This window comes from Elgaria multicarinata, chromosome 10 (genome assembly GCF_023053635.1).
Source record: "Elgaria multicarinata webbii isolate HBS135686 ecotype San Diego chromosome 10, rElgMul1.1.pri, whole genome shotgun sequence".
Lineage (NCBI taxonomy): Eukaryota > Metazoa > Chordata > Lepidosauria > Squamata > Anguidae > Elgaria > Elgaria multicarinata.
This window is the reverse complement of record NC_086180.1, coordinates 19,861,356-19,883,242: the sequence shown is the minus strand read 5'-3', so window position 1 is coordinate 19,883,242 and position 21,887 is coordinate 19,861,356.

The window sequence follows — 21,887 nt, the reverse complement described above, 5'->3', positions numbered from 1 at the left end:
TTTCCAGAGCCTCTGGAAATTGCACATTTCCCCCACTGTGTTTATGGCGACCACCATTAATGAAGTTGGGAGAAGGGCTGGAAGCCAAGGAGGGTGCTTGCCAATCGCTCTTGAACCTCACAAGTGCTCAGCAGGGGGCTCATGCAGCCCGTTTTGCGGGGATGGTTGGTTGACATTGGCAGGGCGAGGCTTGTGGTGCAAGTGCCTCCTAAGTTCACTCACCCCTCATCTTCCCCACTTTGATCAGATGCATTGTATCTCTTTTAATCATAGTAACTACTTCTAAATGTGCATTTATACATACAAATTAGCGTGTGCAAAGTGTATGCCAATCTGTGTCTTCTTTTGCCTTTTTTGGGTGGGGGTGGGGGTGATGCATTCCCTCTTTCTTGACACTGTGTAGCCACCTTAATTTGGGGAAATACGGAAGCTAGGACAAAGAGCTGGAAGATGTATGAGTTGCCATTCAGGAGTTGGCTATGATGCGAACATATTTCAACGAAGTAACATTTCCCACTTTTACGAAATGAGAAGTGAGAAAATGCTCAGTCTAGTCACAGGGCTGGGAAAATAGATAGCGTAATATTGCAACATCTGAAAGATAGAATTTCTTAAGGCTATTGAGTTACTGGTTGAGACACAGAAGTAATGTCTTGATTTCCGGGAAGAAATGGTGCAAGAAGATGTTTCTGAAAAAAGGCTTGGTAATTCCCATCCTCCCACCACCACCACTGATTTGGAGAAGTATGAAAAATGCCAATATAGTGCCATTTCCTAGCACCTATGTCTAAAAATAAAATCTCATGTTTGGAGAAAGTCAGGAATGAGGGGAGTAGGGGCGGGAAAGATGCTTATTCATAGAAGAGTAGGGTTGAAGGTCATATGCTAGCCACAATTCAATGTAAAAACACGCAGCTGCTGCTATAAATATTGGTGATTTATACCATTATGCATGTGCACCCCACTTCTGAGTAATGAGACATGTCATGGTTACCATTTACACAGGGTTCACTTTCCTCAGAATAAGGGTGCAGAACCACAGGCCCAGGGACCAAACCTGGCAATCCTAGCTTTAAACTAAAGTATGCTGGTATTTTTGGTTCCACCCATTTGGCTCCGCCCACCTCTCGAACATGGTGCTCAAAAGCCTCTTCGAAATGGAATCTGGCCTGCAGACTGTAAGAGGTTCTTCAGCACTGCCTTAAGAGAAGGTCATTGGATGCTCGCACCTGTCATTCCCCTGCTCGTCAGCCGCGCAAGCTTCCTTTGAGGCTCGGCGAGGCCTGGCAAATGCCCTCACTCTGGAAATCATTCATTTCTCCCTGTTGAGTAAATGGTGGCCATAAAGGTCCCATTTACGCAACAGGGGAAATGCGCAATTTTCGGAGCCTCCTTTGTGTGTCAATGGAGGCTGTGTGCCACAACGGAGGCTCCGGATATTGGGCATTTCGTCCTGTTGCGTAAATGGGGTCCTTATGGCCACCATTTATCCAACAGGGGGAAATACGTAATCTTCGGGGTCTCCATTGTGGCACACAATGGAAGTTCTGGATGAGGGTCTACGTCTGCTGAGCACTCCTCAGGCCTCATGGGCTCCCTGAGTATGGGTATGAGAGCATGCCAAGGGTGCCCAACTGGGTCTGGGAGGGCCTACACAGGTGAGTCTGTCAGACTCCTAGACTCAGGTGAGCACCCATGAAATCCCTAGTCTTTGGAGACTTCTGGCATTTCTGTGACGGAAGGTTTATGTACACATCTATACAGGGTGTGCATAAAATAATGAGGGTTCACAGCATTAACATTACAGCAGATTCCTGCTCCCATCTGATGCCTAGGGAGACCAGTATTATCACAGGATTTCCTTCAAAGAGCAAAGCTCTTGCTTCCTGTTCAAATCAAGTTCCAGTACAGAATGATGGCTTCTAAAGATTTAGAGTGCTTCTATCAGGGAGGAGGGAAAGAAAGGTAACCCTCCCCTTCCAGAATGGTCTGCCTATGGCCATCTCCAAGGAAGCCACCACTCAGGTAATCTCCATAAAAGTAGGGAATCTGTGTGGCTAAACTTGCCCAACTGGTTGATTCATTCGAAGTCTTCTCTTTTCACAACCGCAGTCTCACAAGGTTGAGAGACGTTGGGGAGATCTACACTAAGCTGGATATACAGCTTATAAACATTTTTATTGTGTATTGAGTCTTATCTTGCCACATGACGCTTCCCTTGTAACGTTGTATCACTTACCCTTTCTGTCGTTCTATTTTATGATCTTATCCATATAAGCCATTGTATTTTCTCTTATGTGGCCGATTGCATCGTAAGAAACCTTCCCTTTTTTTCATATGCTTTTCCTTAGCCAATCACCTTCCTCGGGGCATGTTTCTTGTGTTTCCTCGCCCAAAGTAGCAGCCGTTTTTCCTCTTCCTTGCCTTGTGTTCCTCTTTGCAGCCAGAACCTCCCTCCCCCTTCCATGTATGGGTATTGTTCCATATATGTTTACGCAGAAGTAAGACTCTCTCTGTTCAATGGGCTTTCCTCAAAGGTAAGCCAGCATGTGATGTTAGCAGTTGAAATCAATGGGATTTACTCTTGAGTAAGGGAACAGCACACCTGTAGTTCATGAACTTGAAGATGCAGGGAGGAGGACTCCAGGCAGGGTTAGTGGATTTATTTTACTCAAAAGTAAATCCCATTGATTTCAACTGCTAATATCACATGCTGCCCCTTGGTCTGTGCTTAGGAAAAGGGCACAGAAAGAGGGGAAATCTTTCCAGCCCCCCTTCTCTCCATTTCTCTCCCCTCCAAGCACAGACCAAGGGGCAGCAGGTCACGTTAGCAGTTGAAATCAATGGGATTTACTTTTGAGTAAAGTAAATCCCCTAACTCTGCCTGGAGGCTCCCTCTCTCCCTCCATGGCTCCAGCTTAGGAAAAGCTCCCAGGTGTGGAAAGAGGGGAAATCTTTTCACACCACTACACTTCACCGTTTCTCTTGGAGGAGGGACAATGGAAGAAAAGAGGAAGTGGGAGGAACAATAAGCAGACAGGGACTTGAGAAAACAATGATATAAAATACATTGTTTGGCCCAGATCAGCGGATATCTACAGACAACACAACGGTAAGAAACGTATTAATAAATACATGTGACCGGGGACATATAAAATCATAATAAAATAACACGTTTAATGACTCAAAAAATGACGTTTCATATATCTGTGTAGATCTGCTCCTTGAGACACCATTCAGAATAACCCTGTCCCCACTCCACATCCCATTAAAATTTGATCGGACCTGGTGAATGGCCTGGAAGCACCTGATACTGTAACGTTGTTGAAGCTGAGCAGGTAGGGTATGAGAGACCACTGAGACACCTATATAACCTCAGGGCCAGATTAAGACATGCTGAAACCCTAAGCATGTCAAGATACAGAAACCCCATAACATAACAATAAAGAGAAAAAGGTGTATTACATCATGACAGAGAGGGTACTACCCAGCATTAGGAGATGCATGTAATTAAACAGTGTTAGATAGCATTCTCTGAAAATGTGTATAAGGGCACTAATAAAGTAAGTTGATTTGAACTTCTTTTAAACTGGCTCTACTCTGTGCTTATTACCTCCAGTACTAAATGTTGTGATGACACTTTTTTGCTATATAAGGCAACTCTGCTGAAAGTTACACCAGACTTTCCAACATGTATAAGCAAAGGTGATTTCAATTATAAAGCATTGTAGTAATCTCTAACACATTTAGAGGCCCCTTATAATATGAGGCCCTAAACCATGGCTTACTTGGCTTGTTCCTAAATCTGGCATTGTTTAAGCTGCTTTGAATTTTGTATGGGAAGAGCAGGGTGTAAGTATTAGGGGTGTGCACAGACCCCCCGCTCCGCTTCACTTGCAGATCCGCCATTTTCCGGATCGGGCCGCTCCGCCCCGCCCCCGCTCCGCCCACTTCCGCTCCGCTCCGCCCGGAGCTCCGGATCCGGATCCGGAGCTCCGTTTCCCCCCCCATAGGCTTGCATTGAAAGCTAAAAAATTATACAACTTTTTTTCTGTTCAAGTTAGAAACCTCATGTTTGGCACCATGACACCTCATGGGGATATACACACGCATGCCAAGTTTCAAAGCAATCCCATCATCCCCTGATTTTTGGCGAATTTTTGAAAATCGGGCACCCCACACACAACATCCCTGCGAGGTGGGCAGGGGAGGAGGGAGGGAAGGCAGGCAGGCATGCAGCTGGCATTTCTGGGGGCATAAGGAAGTGAGCCAAGGATAAGCCAGTAATGCATATAAAATGGAATAAATCAATCAATAAACAAAGGAGGGGTGGAATTAAAAGCAGCAGTGTTGCTCAATAAACAACAAGAAGAACTTTTTTTAAAAGGCTATATCTGTCTTTTACCAGCAATAGGGGGACGTGCCCGGGGGAGGGGGAAGTAGCTGCCAGTTCAAGACACTGACAGCCACAGCTCCGAGAAGAAGTAAAACGCTCACTTCGACTCAGAACAGGCATTGCTCCACCACTGAAAAGTGACCATTCACTTCAACTCATGAGAGGCATTGCTCCACCGTTTTACTCTCTTTGGAAGGCTCTATGGCCTTCCAGTGCAAGAGAGAGTGGGGGCACGTCCACGATGAGATGCCCTAGGGGAGCTCATCCCCTTGCACCACATCGATTCAGTTGTTCCCCAAGGTTAGGGTGGGGAGCAGTGCTGTGTTTTTCTATCTCTTATTCTTGGCTTAGTATATGATTTCAGGTTGTGTTTGTGCATTTGGTGGGGCTACTGTGTTAAAAAACACGGGGAAAAGCCCGTTCAGATGAAGAAAGAGAAGTTTCCCAGAATCCCAAGTTACCTGTTTTGCCTATGCCCTCCTCCAACTTTGGGATCATCATGACCGGGAGCTGACTCTGCCCCTCAGCCCTTTGAAAAAGGTATTTTTCCCGCCGATTTTTTAAAAACGTCTAGCCCGCGACCCGTACGATGCAGAAAGTTTAGAGTGGTCTCAAAATGACCCCCATCCACGACTCTCTGTGCACAAGAATTTTCAGAACGATAGCTTAAACCCCCCCCCAGTTATCCCCGATTCTTTCCCTCAATGCAATCCTATGGGCGAAAAGCCGAAACGCAGTTTGAGTCGCGCGGTTGACCCGATTTTTTAAAAAATATTGCACGTGAACCACAGCACGCAGAAAGTTGAGAGTGGTCTCAAAATGACCCCCATCCACGACTCTCTGTGCACAAGAATTTTCAGAACGATAGCTTAAACCCCCCCCCCAGTTATCCCCGATTCTTTCCCTCAATGCAATCCTATGGGCGAAAAGCCGAAACGCAGTTTGAGCCGCGCGGTTGACCCGATTTTTAAAAAAATATTGCACGTGAACCACAGCACGCAGAGAGGTGAGAGTGGTCTCAAAATGACCCCCATCCACGACTCTCTGTGCACAAGAATTTCCAGAACGATAGCTTCAAAAACAACCTAGTTATGCGCGATTATTTGCCGCAATGCAATCCTATGGCGAAATGTTTTCAAGATGGCGACCGGAGCGCTCCGCCTGAACTCGGAGCTCCGAAAAATGGTCGCTTCTCTTCGCCTTGCTTCTAGGGGGTCCGCGGTCCGCTCCTACTCCGCCTCTGGGTAAGGCGGAGCAGGCCAATCCGCTACTGCTTCTACGCTCCTAATCGGAGCGGAGCACATCCCTAGTAAGTATAATAAATAAGCCATCTCAGGAACTTTCTTTAATAGTCTTCAGATTCTATTGATTGAGAACCTCTGAACTGGAAAGTTGGTTTTTCTTACCATTTGCTCTATCTCATCATTTTTAGCTTTCAAAAGAAAAAAAATGGTTTGATGAACATTTGTTCCAATATTCATTATTCAGTGGAGAGTGCTTAGCTAAGAAAAGACACATATTCTCAATTGCTTGACACAGTACTTTAATATGTGCTCATCCTCTTAAGTGTGTGACATTCGACACAGCTAGTAAATAAAAAACAACTCAGGTTCCAGAGTAGATCAAAAATATTGATTGTCTAGCCTCTTTGCCCAGCACAGAATACTCCTGAGAAGTACAAGGCAGTGATATATGGCACCTCAGACAGATAGGTTCTCTGTAGCATGACTTCTGGCCATGATTTATGTGTCTGCTAACTGCCATAACCATGTCGGGACAACAACTTTGTCCTTTCTGAAACCTCATGTGCCTCGAGCCATGGTCATGTCAGTCCACTCAGTTATGTCAGTCTGTAATTATGTGCATCTTGTTCCGTCTCACCACAGCAAGAAGATAGACAGCCTGATGGGCATCAGTAAATCCAGAATAATTCTAGAATACTCTCCCACTAAAATTGCATTTTTATAAACATCTCACAATAAAGAAAACTAGCACATCAGGAAGAATCCTTTTTACCTTACAAAGGCTACTTTTCTATGTGCAGGGCTGCACAGCATGTGTGTGGTGTGTGTGTGTGTGTGTATGGGAGCATTCACAATCTGCCACTTGCGATCTGAAGGGGTTTAGTCCAACAAGAACCGCACCCCATGCTTTTGCTTTTGCAAAGCTCAGCTCTAATGAATGGCTGAACAAGTGGAATGCTTCTCTCAGTACGACTGCCCCATGGAGGGTAGTCAAACTTAGGGGTGTCCATAACTGTGGAATCCAGCCCTTTTGTGGTTCAACGCACTCCTGCGATATGTGCAGCTTGGTTTGCCTTTGCAAGCCAAGCTGGGGGGTTATTGCCAAACTCCAGGAACTTCTCCTTTTGCAGAACAACGCAGTTGCGCAAAAGGAGGATAGTTTCCCCCGCCGCCACTATACGCACTCCTCATGCTCTCCTTGCCAATGCCAATACTGACAAGGAGAGCATGAGGGTTGTGCACATAGCAGTGGCAGCCATACTCAAACCTGCCATTGTGGGCAAATGCTCTACACAATGTGGAATTGCTGTAGACCAGCAATGCACACCAGGAATGTATATACTGCTGGAATTGCTGCAGACCAGCAATGTAGATCATCAGCCACTACACGGTCTGTCACAATGATGCCACGAGCTACCAGCAGAAGAAGCATTCTATAGGATGAGAGCTGAGGTGCGTAACGAATGGGATGCATGCAAAATTCTTTTTGGACCAGAATTGACCAGGTTTGCACCTCCTAGGACAGAACTGAATGTGGACTCAAGCACAATCTGCAGTCAACGTGGCCCATTCAGTGGGTGTTTTTATCTCGCTGCTTCTCCTGCACACAGCAGGAAATGGCAGCAAGTTTCATCACAACCAAAAGAATCAAATTTTCCAGGTCCTTTTTTGTGGCGGAAAAACAAGCAGAAGGAGCGGGAGGTGAGCGGGAGGCAGACGACGTCATGAAAAGGACCCGTGAAAACCAGTGAGTGCTCAGGAATGAGCGTGTGATAAAAACACTCGTCCGATGAGGCGGCAAGTTTTGCCAATTGACGCATCCTTCATTTTCAGTGGCCTCTCTTCAGCAGTCATATCATGTGAAGTGGCCTATAGTTCTGTGCTAAAGGGGGATCTCGTTATAGAAAAATAATGAGCAGTGTGTGAACACTGTTGAATGACCTGAATCTATCATCTACCTGTCTATAGTTGTAATGCTCTGGATTAACTGAAAATACTCACCCAAAACCTGCATTCTTCACCAAGTGGGCTGCTGTAATAAAACCATTTAATAATGAAATGCCAAATGTAAGATACGATCAAAACTAACGCCCCCACTCAATAAATTGCTCTCTATTTTCAGTAAAGCTCCATATAGTCTACACTGTGAGACCCCAAGCAAAATGTGTAGTTGGTTAAGTGCAGAGCTATGATACAATAATGACAAGAGCAGCTTATTAAATGATCTTCATGCTGGGTATTTTTTAAAAAAGCTCTTGCAGTAAAGCTGAAGACAAAGGCACAGCACACAATAAGCTTGCCATCGACAAGTGTTAACGCCTACTTCTAAGAAAAATGATCAAGATTTCTCTATTTCTCAACTCCTTGAAATTGCTATTAAGAAAGGCCAGAAGAACAAGTGGGACCAGCTGCCCTGACCGCTCACACTCTGGATTCCACCTTGGTATGCAGAAGATGAGCATTTCAGAACAACGGATTCTTGAAAATAATAATAATAATAATAATAATAATAATAATAATAATAATAATAATAAGTTGGTTTATTTATTCAGCTTTTATTTTTTATTTTATTTATTATTGCATTTATATCCTGCCTTTTTTCCCTGCAAGGAACCCAAGGCAGCTCCTCCTCTCCACTTTATCCTCACAACAACAACCCTGTGAGGTGGGTTGGGCTGAGAGTCTGTGACTGGCCCAAAGTCACCTGGGGGGATTCCACACGTCGTACTGAGGGCGCTTCCATGCGCCCTCAGTGCGGCCCCAAAGCGATCGTGTAGCTTGCCTGGAGAAGAGATGAGGAAGAGGCGTCCTTGCCAATGCCGCCACCCACCTACCTCCTCGCCGGCGGGGTGGAGAGCCGCTCTCCACCCCGCCTTCTTCCGCCGAGCTCTCCGACCCGGCCAGCGAGGAGGTAGGTGGGTGGCGGCGACGGCGGCAAGGACGCCTCTTCCTCATCTCTTCTCCAGGCAAGCTACACGATCGCTTTGGGGCCGCACTGGGGGCGCATGGAAGCGCCCTCAGTACGACGTGTGGAATCCCCCCCACTGGGTTTCCATGGCCATGTGGGGACTAGAACCCAGATCTCCTGACTCCCAGTCCAACACTCCAGCCACTACACCACACTGGCTCTTTTATCCCTCTCCCTGGAACCAAAGGAGACTATGGGACACGTGAAGATCTATGAATACGCGAAGATCTATGACATGGCGAAGGGCACAGGGATACTTAGAGGTGGGATGTACATTTTATTTATTTATTTATTTAATTACATTTATATACCGCCCCACAGCCGAAGCTCTCTGGGCGGTTTACAACATTTAAAAATAGTAAACATTAAAAGTATACAATTTAAACACACGCACACACACACACATAAAAACAGTATAAAAACAACAGTATCCATTTAAAAACAACAATTGTGGGGTCCATTAAAAACAAACTTAACGTTGTTAAATGCTGTTAAAATGCTGTTAAAAATGCCTGGGAGAAGAGAAAAGTCTTGACCTGGCGCCGAAAAGATAACAATGTTGGCGCCAGGCGAGCCTCATCGGGGAGATCATTCCACAGTCGGGGGGCAACCACTGAAAAGGCCCTCTCCCTTGTTGCCATCCTCCGAGCTTCCCTTGGAGTAGGCACTCGGAGGAGGACCTTAGATGTTGAGCGCAGTGTACGGGTAGGTTCATGTCGGGAGAGGCGTTCCATCAGGTATTGTGGTCCCAAGCCATGTAGGGCTTTATAGGTTAAGACCAGCACCTTGAATTGGGCTCGGAAACATATAGGCAGCCAATGCAAGCGGGCCAGAATCGGTGTTACATGCTCAAACCTCCCTGTTCCAGCTATCAATCTGGCCGCCGCATTTTGCACAAGCTGCAGCTTCCGGACCGTCTTCAAAGGCAGCCCCATGTAGAGGGCATTGCAGTAATCTAATTTGGAAGTTACCAGAGTATGGACAACTGAAGCTAGGTTATCCCTGTCCAGATAGGGGCGTAGCTGGGCCACCAACCGAAGTTGGTAGAAAGCACTCCGTGCCACCGAGGCCACCTGAGCCTCAAGTGACAAAGATGGTTCTAGGAGAACCCCCAAGCTACGAACCTGCTCCTTCAGGGGGAGTGCAACCCCATCCAGAACCGGTTGAACACCCCCCATCCGATCAGAGGAACCACCCACCAGCAGCATCTCAGTCTTGTCTGGATTGAGCTTCAGTTTATTAGCCCTCATCCAGTCCATTGTCGCAGCCAAGCACCGGTTCAGCACATCCACAGCCACACCTGATGAGGATGAAAAGGAGCAGTAGAGCTGCGTGTCGTCAGCGTACTGATGACAGCGCACTCCAAAACTCCGGATGACCGTACCCAACGGTTTCATGTACATGTTAAACAGCATGGGGGACAAGACCGATCCCTGCGGAACTCCATACTGAAGAGTCCACGGGGCCGAGCAATGTTCCCCAAGCACCACCTTCTGGAGCCGTCCCGCTAAGTAGGAGTGGAACCACTGCAATGCAGTGCCCCCCACTCCCAACTCAGCCAGACGTTCCAGAAGGATACCATGGTCGATGGTATCGAAAGCCGCTGAGAGATCAAGGAGAATCAACAAAGTCACACTCCCCCTGTCCTTCTCCCGACATAGGTCATCATACAGGGCGACCAAGGCTGTTTCCGTGCCAAAGCCGGGCCTGAAACCCGACTGAAATGGATCCAGATAATCAGTCTCATCCAAGAGTGTCTGAAGCTGGCCCGCCACCACCCGCTCAAGGACCTTGCCCAGGAATGGAACATTTGCTACCGGCCTGTAGTTACTAAGATTTTCCGGGTCCAAGGAAGTTTTCTTCAGGAGTGGTCTCACTACCGCCTCTTTCAGACGGTCTGGGACCACTCCCTCTCGTAGAGAGGCATTAATCACCTCCTTGGCCCAGCCGGCTGTTCCATCCCTACTAGCTTTTATTAGCCAAGAGGGGCAAGGATCCAGTACAGAGGTGGTTGCGCGGACCTGTCCAAGCACCTTGTCCACATCCTCGAGCTGTACCAACTGAAACTCATCCAAGATTACAGGACAAGACTGTACTCTGGACACCTCACTAGATTCACCTGCTATAACACTGGAGTCTAAGTCCTGGCGGATGCAAAAGATTTTATTCTGGAAGTGCCTAGCAAATTCATTACAGCGGGCCTCAGATGATTCTACCGTGTCCTTGGGACCAGCATGTAATAGCCCCCGGACAACTCTAAAAAGCTCCACTGGGCGGCAAATTGAAGATTTAATAGTGGCAGCAAAGTATTGTTTTTTTGCTGCCCTCAGTGCCCCTGAATATGCCTTACTATAGGCACTTACCAATATTTGATTGCATCCACTAGGAGTTCGTCTCCACCTGCCCTCAAGCCTTCTCCTATTTTGTTTCATCGCTCTCAGCTCTGGGGTATACCATGGAGCCATACGAGCTCTACTCAGGAGAGGGCGCTCGGGAGCAATCCTGTCAACTGCCCGGGTCATTTCTGCATTCCACAGATCAACCAGGGTTTCGACAGGAGAGCCAGCCCTATCAGCCGGAAAACTCCCCAGAGCCCTTTGGAAACCATCCGGATCCATTAGTCTCCGGGGGCGGACCATCTTAATAGGTCCCCCACCCTTGCAGAGGGGAAAAGCTGCTGTAAGTCTAAACCTCAGCAAGCAGTGATCCGACCATGACAAAGGGACTGATGTAAGGTCCCCCACTTCCAGATCACCATCTCCGTGTCCAGTTGTGAAAACCAGGTCAAGAGTGTGCCCCGCTACATGTGTTGGGCCGATGACATGTTGGGACAGTCCCATGGTTGTCATGGAGACCATGAAATCCTGAGCCGCCCCGGATAAGGCACCCTCGGCATGAATGTTGACATCCCCCAGAACCAACAGTCTGGGGGATCTCAGCATTGCAGCCGAGACCACCTCCGTCAGCTCACCTAGGGAGTCTGTTGAGCAGCAGGGTGGGTGGTACACCAACAGAATCCCTAATCTGTCCCGCTGACCCAACACAAGGTGCAAACACTCCAGACCAGTAGTCACATGGACAGGGAGCCTGCAGAGGGAGATAGAATTCCTATAGACCACAGCAACCCCCCCTCCCCGGCCCTCAGGTCTACCCTGATGCTGAACCAAGTACTCCGGTGGGCATAGCTGGGAGAGACTGACTCCTCCCTGCTCACCCACCCAGGTCTCAGTTATACATGCCAGATCGGCTGCCTCATCCACAATTAAGTCGTGGATGAGGGAGATGTTATTATGCACCGATCTGGCATTTAAAAGCAGCATCTGGAGGCCCGAGGGCTGGCTGCCCAAACACAGTCCGTCCCCACCTCAGCCCTAGTCATGTTGCAGGGAAATGCCTGAATAGGGCTCATGTGGACTCTGAATTCAGCAACCAAGGCTCAACAGGCAACACAGGGGCCCCTCTATGAAATGGCCTGGTATACGCAGCCTCTTCTCAGTTCAGTACCCCTGTGCCAGCATAGAAATTCAATTTGAATTGGCTCCTTTGAGTATTCCCTTCAATGTAATTAGGAGAAGATGAAAAGATGGTCTTCCACAATCAAACTGAATAAAGCTATAGATATAAAAGCAGCCAGCAGCTCAGATCTAGTAGTTTATTAGTTAAACTGAGTAATCAGATTTGAAAAGACACTATAAGTGAGATCAAGGAGTGGAAATGGGCTGCATTAGGTTGTTATAGCAACTGGGGTGGTGGTGCATGGAATACATTTGTAAGAGTTTACACGAAGTGCCACCCTATCCGGGGGGGGGGGGGGGCGGAGAGAGAGAGAAATTGGCAAATGTTTACAATTTGATGAATTTATCCAAGAGAAAAGGAGGACAGAGCTGAGAATTTGCATTGTCAAATTCGGAATCTCAGTCGGGCTTCTCTCCTGCTAGTATTAATCCTCTTGTTTTGCACTGATCTTGATCCTATCTTCATGGAGAGATCATATTGCTGTAGAAAGGGTTTTGTTCAGTCTGTATTTTTAAGCAGACCATCCCAGTTTGCACTTCCTAGATTAATAGAACACAGTTATTCTTTAGTTTTCAGACTTCTCCTAATTTTGCAGTACAAGTTTGCAGCTCAACGCATATACATTATCAAAATGCATACAAAAATGCACATTTTAGGTGGAAATGCATATGCAGATGCATATTTTTTCTTAACATGCATACAGAAATGCATATTTTCAATTTAAAATCTTTTAAAAATAATGTATGTTTTCACGCATTTAAAAAAACACCACAGTTGCAGAAAGGGATAGGCAAATAAACAATTTTGGCCACCACCCAGATTCTCCAAACACCACCTTGAAGCTCAGCTCACCTTCATATTTGATTACACTCTTTTTTTCCATTTCATTCAAACAGGCCTTTTAAACAGGAAAAACCAATACATTTTTTAAAACAACAACAATAAAAATGCACCAAAATGCGTACTTTCCCCCTGTAAAGTATGAAAAGGTGTATTTTTCAAACGTGATTGCAAGCTCAAGAATTTGTGAGCATTTTCAGAGAACATGCTTTCCTGCACATGTTCATGATTGTGAACAGGATATGTTCACATGGTTTGTGCACATAAACTAAATTCTCATACATTCTTAATTACAGATTGATGCAGAAACAGAACAGGCTTATGAATGATTACATTTGAAAGTGATATGGATCAAAAATAGACTGATTTATCCATCCCTAACTGTAGGGTAGCTGCTATTTGCCAATATTTGAAATGTGGATGGATATTTGATCCAAAACCATGGGTTTTTTTTTTTTTTTTTTTGTTTTAAACCCTAAATGTTTACAAATGGCAATTCTATTAACAATTTTAAAAAGAAAATATCTGGATGTGTATAAACATCCTCTGTAAGAGGGGAGACAGGATTTGGAATGTCTGTACATGCCCAGTGGTTAGTGTTGGACTAAGCCCAGGGAGTCTTGAGTTCCAATCTCCACTCAGCCACAAAACCTATTAGGTGACCCTTGGCTAGTTACTCTCTCTGCACCTAATCTACCTCACAGAGTTGAATGCAAACATAAAACAATGGGACTGTTCACACAACACACTAATCCATACTCGGTGCAGTTATTGTTGAACCATGGGTTAGTGTGTTGTCTGAACCCAGGACATTTTCTGCAGGGTGACTTGTTAACCATACAGTGTAGCTTGTTAACCACCATGAACAACCCAGCAACAAACCATGGATTCTCAGGGTGGTTTGTTCAAGAAAAATAAGCCACCCTGCATGGTTAACAAGCCATCCTGCAGAAAATGCCCTGGGGTCATACAACATGCTAACCCACGGTTCAACAAATAACCCACAGTTGAACAACATCCCACACTCAACGATTGTTGTGCAAACCCAGTTAAAGTATGCTACCCTGAACTCCTTGGAGGGAGGACACAATAAAAAATAACATGTCTATAGAAATCAGTTGGGCAATAAAATCAGAATTATTTAGTTCACAATCACTTTGGCTGCTGGGAAAATGACATCATTTAAATGTTCTGGCTTGGGCCCAAATATATTTCAGCCATCCCTGCTCTCAGCAGTCTCACATCCAGGGACTGATCAGGTTTGTATCTGCTTAGCTTTAGCAATACTTCAGCACTGGATGTTGACAGGACACTTATTTGGCTGGTATCTATACCTCATTCTGCCTCCCCAACCTGGCAGCCTCCAAATGTTTTAGACTTCTATCCCCCATCAGCCCCATCCAATAGTGCCAATGGTCTGGAATCGTGGGAGTCATACTTTAAGTAGCTGCATTAAAATCCGTGGGACTTAAGTACGTCATGATAAAGTTCCATTGATGTCAATGTGCCTACTTGACCCCAAAACAACCAGAGCGCATCAGTTTGGGAAAGGCGTCATGAGATGCTGGAAGCCCAGGATTACTATTGAGTATACATTGAGTATACATTCAACATGGAACCATAGCTAATCCCATATTCTGATGAGTGCGCTTGTATGATCCACATTTTTGCAAAGACATAATTTGTTACAACCATCCTCTATCATGTTACCTACAACATATCTTAGGTATTCACCTAAAACTGTAATTGTTCAGAAAGCCCTGAAATCAAGCAGAATGATAGCAAGCCATACATTCACTACTGTCAAAATCAATCACTCAGTGACTTTATCATAAAATACTAAGTGTGCAATCCCATGACTGTTTAGACAGAAAAAGGTCCCACGATTCCAAGCATTACCCAGCCAGTAGGCCTTTTTTCCCGTCTAAACATTCATAGGATTGTGCCCTGACTACTGTAAGCATGCATTTTACCAGCAAATGCTGTTAATACATTACAAATTCATTCAAAGTACTGTATTTCTGCAAAACAGCCATGTATCCAGTATTATGCATGCATTATAACTTATCATTTCTTTTTTTAAATGACACTGAAACTGCATTTCAGGTTGCACATTAAACAACTTGCGCTAATTGCCAGAATGATTTATAGATTTGTTTTTAATTTAATCATTGGCTAATTTATTAGATAAAGTATTAGAACTGTAGAGGAGAACCAGCAGGCTGTATAAACAAATCAATCACAATTTGCTCTTTCCAAGAATACAAATTTGTCTCCAAAGATGGGTGAAAGTCATATGTTGTGTGTATTTTGATTCATAACTCCCTCCCTCTACCCCCTCACTGAGATTCAAGGAAAGTAACACTAATCTAAACGCAACAAATCAATATATTAGCAGGTTTTTTAAAAAAAGTAACAACCACTAAATATCTCTTGATCCAGGGTACAGGAGGATGGAAGAAGCATTGCTACACACCATGGGTTATAAATGGCCACACTGGCTACATGTTAGCTACGAGCAACGTACAATATTATGTTATTATCTTATAAAGCCCTAAATAACTTGGGTCCACGATATTTAGCAGACCGCCTTCCCTTCTATACACCCAGAAGACATTAAAGATCTTCAGAGGAGGTCTTGCTGGTCATTCTGAAAGGAATTGAATGTTGCCATGAGGAACTTTGATGGCAGGCCTTCTCTGTAGTGGTACCCGCCCTCTGGAAAACCCTCCTATATGTGATTCGGAAAGCAGAAAATGTAACATCCTTTAAGCACCTCCTGAAAACAAGCTTTCATGCAGGCTTTCCCTGGACTGTGATTTATTTTGTCTTTATATGGCATATATAGCATTTTTAACTTTTAAAGTTTTAAATTTATTCTGACATTGTATTTTATGGTTTTAATTGTGAACTGGCAGAACTATGGAGGGAAGGGCACCATAGACGGAGAGCGAAGGAGGAAGCAAACTCCGGTGCTCAGGACAGAAATAAATTTATTATGCTCTGGGCGTTTTGGAGGGATTGCCTCCTTCTTCAGGAGCTGTTTTATGTTCTTTTTGAATTTCCTGGTCTCCAAGAACAACAATATTTCCTCCTTTTTCAAGTGGTGTAAACGCTGTTTCTTGAGCTTTCAAAAAACAGCGTTTACACCACTCAAAAAAGGAGGAAATATTATTGTTCTTGGAGACCAGGAAATTCAAAAAGAACATAAAACAGCTCCTGAAGAAAGAGGTAATCCCTCTAAAACACCCAGAGCATAATAAATGTATTTCTGTCCTGAGCACCAGAGTTTGCCTCCTCCTTTACTTGTTAACTTCCCAGAGAGCCTTAGCTATTGGACAGTGTAAAAATATTATTATTGTTGTTGTTAATTGCATTTGTATACCACCACTATCAGCTATGGGGGGAAAGAAGCATTTTCACAGTGCAGTCAATGTGAGGAATGCTGGCATTTGGGTATGCCCTTTTTTAAAAAAAATAAAAAAAAAAGCACACCCAAACAGTGGAAGTTGGTGGCACCGATTTTGGTGGGGCTGTGAATCCATTCTGGCTTTTAGTCAGAACCAGCCAGAACTCTAAAGAAACTATCCAAGGTGCTGAACACCTCTTGGGGGTTATGGTTCAGCACCTTGGATAACTCCTTTAGAGTTCTATCGCTGAAATTGGAGCCACCAACCTCCACTGAACTCAAATGTGTACTTTCCTTCTTCGAACAACAACAGCTCACGATCGGAAACAAGGCAAATGAAGTCTTGAGGTGGAACTTGGAGAACTTTGATGAGCTCAAGACTCCCTTATTCACCCATCCCTATCCTTCCTAGACTTAAAAAAAAAACTTAGGGTTCAATGCTATGCATGTTTAGGCAAGAAAATGCCCAATAACTCTAAGCATTGCTGGCTGGGAAATGCTAGGAATTGTAGGTCTATTTTCTGTGCCCTTATATCACTTCTAATTCACCATACCAGTCTGAAAGGAAAATAGGAGTTTGCATGAGTTCACACGGGAGCAGAAGTTGCACCACATCCTTTTCATCACCCTGAGTGGCTCTTGGCTTGGTCCTCATACTGTGCCGAAATTAACTTCTAATGTACTGTTGCAGAGAACTCATGCCTGCAAAGAACAACAAAACTTATCACAAGCCATTCAAAGGGGACTCGCCTTTACAGGTTCAGAAACAAGTAGTCTGAACAGATCTCAAAGCAGCACAAACATTTTTCTTTGGATCTGATTCGTGGAATACTTCTGTGGATTCAGAAGAGTGCTGAAGCAGTAATAGGTTTTAAGCACAGATTTTCAAAAGCAACAATCATCTTAAGAGTCAGTATTATTGAGCACTAGTACCTCAGAAAGATGTGCTCCAAAGGTATTATCCATGAAGTGTGAACTAAAATGAAAGAAATCTTTATCATCTATTATTGGTAAACTTAGAGATGGAGATGTAGCTAAGGTTTGCCCTTGGTGGTTGGTGTTATGAAATCATCAGAAATTAGCTTTGATTGTGGTGTGAATAGGATGCAAACAACCAAAGAGAAATTAAACTGGCTGAATACTTTAAAATCTCTGCCCTTCAGTTTAAAACAAAATTCCAGGACACACTTCTCGGACAAGTTTTTAAATATATACATGATAAAATCGGACAATTATACAACAATTTAAATAGCAGCATAGTTTTATAGACACAGGAGCATTAAAAATACATTAAACAGAGATTAAAAGGCCTGGACAAATAAAAGGACACTCACCCTGTGCCAGAAAAACATGAGATAGAATTAGAGTTTGACTGGATCTCAAAAAATCATCTAGTCTAACCCTTTGCCCACTGAACTCAACAATAAATTATTATTCCTAGGCAAGTGTGTAAAGGATTTCAGTCATTATTCTTGTTGTTGTTTTAAAAAGAACATTAACATTGTTAAGAAACTGAATTCTAATACCACCATGGTCTGTACCTTTTTCTGCTCGCTCAGAGAACTGTGGCAAAAATATAACTCTGCCTATGACAGAGATTAATTCAGCACCAGAACCAGGGACTGTGCAGAACACAGGAAATTAACTAGCCTTGTCCAGAGAAGATAATCTAAGTAAGAGTAGACAAAAGCAAGGACAGAGATAATGGTTTGACTAAGCAATAGCAAGAAAGGAGTTACACTTTTTTAAAAACTGGTAATGAAAGTATCAGGAAAGTAATGTTACGTTGATCCAGGGGAAAGCTTTTTGCTGAGGATTAAAAAAAAGGAAGGCTGTTTGATAGATCTAGAACAGAAAATATTTCAAGTAAGACAGAAGGCTGAAAAGAAGGAGAGAAGGGGGAAGGGGAATGAAATGGAGCCAACACAAAAACATATGAAATAAGTAATCATCTTGCAGCAATGATATTACATTTTTTGTTGTTTATTCGTTCAGTCGCTTCCGATTCTTCGTGACTTCATGGACCAGCCCACGCCAGAGCTTTCTGTCGGCCGTTGCCACCCCTAGCTCCCCCAAGGTCAAGTCTGTCACCTCCAGAATATCATCCCTCCATCTTGCCCTTGGTCGGCCCCTCTTCCTTTTGCCTTGCACTTTCCCTAGCATCAGCCTCTTCTCCAGGGTATCCTGTCTTCTCATTATGTGGCCAAAGTACTTCAGTTTTGCCTTTAATACCATTCCCTCAAGTGAGCAGTCTGGCTTTATTTCCTGGAGCATGGACTGGTTTGATCTTCTTGCAGTCCAAGGCACTCTCAGAATTTTAGATGAAATTGCCTTGGACAAATGAAAAGTGAAAATACCTGAGCTAGCAGACTCCAATCCATCCACTCAGAAAACACTGGGCAATGCAATTCTAGATGTGTCTACTCAGAAGTAAGCCCCACTGTGTAAAATGGAAATTACTCCTAGGTAAGTGTACACAGCACTGTAGCCTGAATTCCTGTCCTGGGAGATCTGTAACTTTGAATTGATGGTCACTCTTGTTATCTTTCTCCTCACCACATAGTGGTAGTGAAACATAAGATTTAGTCTGTCTGTGTAAAAGGAACGTGAGTAATGTTCAGGCTGCAAAGATAAGGAAAGTGGAATGAAAAATGAGGAAAAGGTTCTGCTCCATTAGGATAACACATCATTTTCTGCTTTACTTTAACGCTGGGGAAGGATGAAAGCACACATCTACGCGATGGGGGAGAAATTTGTTCAGTTTGCATTTCAATGTGAAAATACCTAATTCTGCACTTTTGAACCAATACGCAAACTGAAACTCTGTTATTCTTGAAAAATCACACTTGTTCAAAGTTTGCAATGGAACTCATGCAAAACTGTGTAGATAAAGGGAACATTATTATTATTATTATTATTATTATTATTATTATTATTATTATTTATATCCCGCCTTTTCCCCAGTACTGGGACTCAAGGCAATTTACAAGATTAAAACATGTACAATTAAAAGATATAAATATAAATTTACAAAAGTAAAATAGAATTAAACCTGCAGTAAAATTAAAAGCATGTTAAAACATGTAACCACAAACAATGTGTACATTATTGAAAACAACATTAAAATGTATCATATTTGGATACTTGCTTACAAAAAAAAGTGTGTATATTAGGCAGAACTGTGAGCAAAAAACCATGAATTAGGATACATGCACACAAAAATGCATACAAAACTAAATATATCAAAGTTCAAGATGACCAGAATTGGAAAAATTATCAAAGTTTGAGATGAACTGAATTTACGATTGAAAAAATGAGCAACTGAAAGAAACCCAAATTGAGAAATTTGTCTACCCCTAGTTGCGTTTGATGTACTAGGAGGACCTTTAAGCTTGCTGGTGTAACCTCTATGGAGCAGATGGTGCTTGGGCGGGGCTCTCACTCAGAGGGAGGGCTAGAGAAGAAACAGCAGAAAGAAGGAGAACCCTTTCTGCTGAAAGCTGAATGTTGTGAGAATTCTGTTCAATTGTAAGCCCTTAACACCTTGTATAAGGTAAATTGAAATGTTAATTGCGTCAGTAGTATTTCAAGGGGGTGGGGAATAATTTTTTGCATTGATATTTATACTAATTAAATTATTGCAGGGCTAATACTCTGAACTGTTTTGTTGCTCCTTTGGGATTGCCCTGGGACATAAAAGTTGAGAAAGTCTGCAAAAAGAGACTCTCAGAGTACTCGGGGCACCACCCAGGATTGAGCTACAAGCAAGAAATCCATGTGTTGTTGTTGTTGTTGTTGTTGTTGTTGTACAAAGGACAGATTGTAGCATATTTCTGTGTTTCAGTGCTTACTAAAGGCATATATATATATATATATATATATATATATATATATATATTCTTTGCAAGTTTGTTCTAATTAAGCCCCATAGAACCCACACTAGGAGAAGTTATACTGGCTCTTTGACACGTGTATTGCGCACGTTGTATTTAATTGGCATTACCCTGATACCTTGGCAAACAAAGCCATCTCGGTTTCAGAAGGCACAGCTTGGAAAGCTGCCAAGAACCTTGTTAAAGTTCTGAACCACCACAGAAGCATCAGACCCATAAGTTAAATGTGCTTCCTCTTACATTGGGTTAAAGGAAGTTCTTCCCTGTAACTATAGAAACATTTATTTATTTATTTATTATTTATTTATTACATTTTTATACTGCTCAATACTCGAAGCTTTCTGGGAGGTTCACAACAATTATATTTGCATAACATGCAAATGCTCTGATTTCCATGCAACCACCCAGACAACTGACCCATAAGCGTACCTTTGAATTGGCCAATCAAAAGCTCTGGTTGGGAAAATGCCTCAATCCTAAAATGTCTCCACCTCCCAGACAGGTCAGCATGGTCAAGCAATAACTGAACACCATGGATAAGAGGGGGCATAGCTCAGTGTGATAGAGCACATGCTTGGCATGCAGAAGGTCCCAGGTTCTATCCCCAGCTTCTTCTCCCAGCAATGATATATTGGTCCCTGTTGCAATGCAAAGTATTATGTGGCGGCTTGGATCTTGAATGGGCATTTAAGACCTAACCGCTTTACGAAAGACCTGCTCCTGCTAGGACTGGTTTGTTGAAATGGGTCAACATAGCTATCTGCTGTCTGGGTCTCTCCTTGGAGGTGTGACTATTATTTATTTATTTAAACATGTGTATCCCACCCTATATCATTGGGATCTCAGGGCAGTGTACAGATAAAGTCAATTCAAGCAATTTGCGCAGCTAAAATCATATTAAACCATTAACAGCTAATACCAGTAAAAAAAAAAAAAACTGTACAAACAACTCAACTATGTGCAACTTTAGGCAAATGTAGCGTTCAAAGGCCACGTTTTTACTTGACACCAAAACAAAGCCGGCATCTGTGCCAGTCAGGCCTCCAGTGGGAGGGCATTCCACAGTTAGGGCGCCACAACAGAGAAAGCCCTCTCCCATGCCCCACCATAATGTATGTCTCACAATTGTGGGATGCAGAGGAAGGCTCCTCTGACCGATCTCAAACCTCGGGCAGGCATATATAGGGAGAGGCACTCCCTCAAGTATCGAGGTCCCAAGATGTTTAGGGCTTAAAATGTCACTGTCAACACCTTAAACTCCAACCAGAATCATATAGTCAACAAGTGCAATTCCTTTAAGACTGGTGTCTTTACATGGGCCGTGTCTATACTAGGCTGACCATATTTTGGAAACCAAAAAGGAGGACAACATGGCCGCCCCAAGGGGGGGTGTCCACCAACATGAACAGCCCCTAAGTGGGCATGCCTACCCAGAAACAAGTCCCATTGATTTCAATAAAGCTTACTTCCAGATAAATGAATACAGGATTGCAGCCTCTTCACGTCTGTTCACCTTACAGTAGCAAGTGCAAGCCCCTCCTGTCAAGGACAACCATGCACTCACAGAACCTGGCCTTGTGGCTCATGCCACCAACAGGTGCTCTCCAGAAAGATGCTTTCA